The sequence below is a fragment of the Octopus bimaculoides genome, chromosome 13 (genome assembly GCF_001194135.2).
Source record: "Octopus bimaculoides isolate UCB-OBI-ISO-001 chromosome 13, ASM119413v2, whole genome shotgun sequence".
Lineage (NCBI taxonomy): Eukaryota > Metazoa > Mollusca > Cephalopoda > Octopoda > Octopodidae > Octopus > Octopus bimaculoides.
Genome location: NC_068993.1, coordinates 6,065,318 through 6,068,441, shown reverse-complemented (window position 1 = coordinate 6,068,441; position 3,124 = coordinate 6,065,318). Strand labels below are relative to the sequence as shown.

General features: G+C 34.3%; 1 protein-coding gene across 1 annotated transcript in view; it reads left to right on the top strand.

Moving 5' to 3' along the window:
- The window catches only part of LOC106869271 (probable G-protein coupled receptor No18), a 168,294-nt gene that overhangs the window by 111,387 nt on the left and 53,783 nt on the right, over positions 1 to 3,124 (top strand). The window lies entirely within an intron of this gene.

The window sequence follows — 3,124 nt, the reverse complement described above, 5'->3', positions numbered from 1 at the left end:
GTGTGTATGAACGCGATGAGGCACGGAACCGAGAGAGACAAAGTGGTAGCGTGTGTTACTTGGCGAAAGCCAAAGAAGGAAAGGATTATTGACCGGAAGCATGTGACCATGCCGGTGTAAAGGGAAGAGAGAGAGAGAGTGGTAGAGGGAGAAAGAGAGGGAGGAAGTAGAAGATATATATATATGTATGTGTGTGTGTGTGTGTGTGTATAAATTCATATATATTGTCGTTGCTTTTTGAAATAAATTTCACGGAAAAATTCTTTCCCGGCGTATCGATAAAAATGATGTCTGTTGGTGATTAAACAGAAAAGGATGGAATTTCTTTTCGCCAATGAATTAACTGTCATAAGCAGAAGCAAATTAGCATGGCAAACCGAACACACCACCACTGTAAACAAAATCATGCATAGCTAAGTAGATGCTGGTTTGCTTAGCTTCAAATGTAAACATTTCTCTATTTAAAGGGCGAGATTAAGAAAGGGAAAAGTAAATAAGCGTATTTAAAATGTATTCCAAGAGAATCGTATTTAATTGTGATCTTTTGCAAATGTCAATAAAAATAATACTTGTCCATTGGGATTTATTGTTGACTGGCGTGTTCATCTTGGCGTTTGGATGTGCGTGCGTGCATGAACAGATGTGTGTGTACATATATTTACACACACGCGCACATACATAAATATTTATATACATACATAGACTTGTTTGTGTATATGTGTATATATATATATGCGTGTGTGTGTGTGTGAGTAATAATAATAATAATGATGATTATGATGATGATGATGATGATGATGATGATAATGATGATGATAATAATAATAGTAATAATAATAATAATAATAATAATAATAATAAATAAATAAATAAATAAATAATTTGGACTAATAGGTGTGTTTAAATATTGAGTAAAGTACCGGCAGAGTTTAGGCTACCTGTTGTCATCCGTAGGCGGGGAACACTTCCGTTGGACCTGCTTCAGGAACTCTGCGGTGTTAGGGTAATTTATTAAATAACAGGAGACGGATTGGTAATAAAGATGATTACGTACAACGTACGTTTCGAACCATCCTTTATGTGTGGGGATCCATTCAAAATGTTATGCTGCATGGATATTGCAGTCTGGGTCTCATCAGGTACATCGATAAAGTCTTGAGTGTCGTTTCCTTTGTTGTTATATGCTCATCTAATTGTCGATGTACCTGATGAGGCCCAGACTGCAAAATCCATGCAACATAACTGTTGAATGGATGCCCACACATAAAGGACAATAAAAGGATGAGGCGAAGCGAACGTAGTACGTAATAAACTCTATTGCCAATCCATCTCCTGTTATTTAATAAATTATATAGATTTGTTGCAAAATTCGCGACTGGGTGTTCGCCTGAAATATATATATCTTTCGAGCAGAAGCGAGTTGCTATCATCTCTGGCAGACGAAGTGTCCAGTACTGCGAAGTGGCAGAAATATCCCGAAACCAGGAATGGTATACTGGTCCCGTCACTATAAATATATATGTATAAGCTTATGTATACATACACATATATACACACACATATACATATATGTATATACATATGCATGCATCTATATATTTACTGTGAGATAGAGAGAGATGGAAATAGAAGGAGAAAGAGACGTGGGGAAAGAGAGGAGAGCGAATTTCTTTTAAATGTACTGAATCTTCGAGTGCTGCTTCCATATTTCTTTCTGCTTAAATCATTCATATCGCTCGTATTTACCAAACATATTTACATAGAAATTTATTTGAAATATTCTTTAGAACTCACACTATGCAGAATTTTATGCATGTATATATTATGTATCGTGAGTCACGCTTTTCAGTTTTATACTTGGTCGTGTGCACGGTTTGGAAACATATTTTTTGTTATGTATCTCGGTCATGCCAATACTTAGTACTAAGCTGATACAAAAGGAAAATAATAATGCCATAGTATTTATATTATATTGTTGCAATATATACATATATGCATATATAAATACACAAACACATATACATATATATATATATATATACGTATATATATGCATATATATATATACTTACATAACTATATGTATGTATATAGACGAATTTTGATAGCCACGAATTTAGTCCCTAGGTAATTGACTCAGTGAAGCGCTAATGACATCATTCAATCGAGTGCGTTGACTGGACAATACCGTAGCAATTTATTGAATTGCTGTTTCTTTTCTTTCTCATATTTTGGTTTTAATCTTTTCTTCGAGATCTAAATCGGATAGAAAATATCAAGAAGGCAAATTATCAGAGACTCTACGACTAAATAAAGAGATGACCTGTTCTCTTATAATTTCATTCAAATTCTGGAATGGATTCTCAGAATAAAATTCAACACCATTTATTGGATGGTATTTATGTCAAAAATTAACTGGGTGGAGTTTGAACATAGAGTACAAAGGGCTGTTAGAAGATGATTAACAATTGCGGAGCTTTTGTTCAATAAGGCCTTACTAAAACTGAACAGCAAAGAAAATATTTAAATTCTAATTTATTCTACCTTATATTTTATTCTATTCGGAGCAATACCATTTTATTCGATTCTATTCCGATTCTATTTATTCTATTTCAACCTATTCCAATTCTGTTCGCTTTTATTGTGTTCTGTTCTGTTTTATTCCACCCTGTTTCATTGCATTCTATTGTGTTATTTTATAGTGGTTACTTCATAGTCTAGAATCTAAGAACATACCGATGTTATTTGAACGAATCTATTCTCATAAATGTAAACCAATAAACTAGACATATTTTACATATCCATCATAAAATCATTCTCTCATCACCCTTTTGTGGTCACCATGGCAATACAAACTATCCTCATATCCATTCTACAGTTAAAATACAACTGACTATCGACGCACAAGTGCGTCAAGGCTGAGTGGGGACATTAGCTCCCTTGTTTGTGGTATAAGGACGCAGTTGTCCGTCGTTGATAGCTGGAAAAGTTGTTTTCCTGGGGCTAAAATAGGTAGTAACACCGTCCTAATTTTTACGTTGGCAAATGGACTTTAATCTATCTATATATAGATAGATAGATTGTGTGTGTGTGTGTGTGTGTGTGTGTGTGTGTGTGTGTGTGT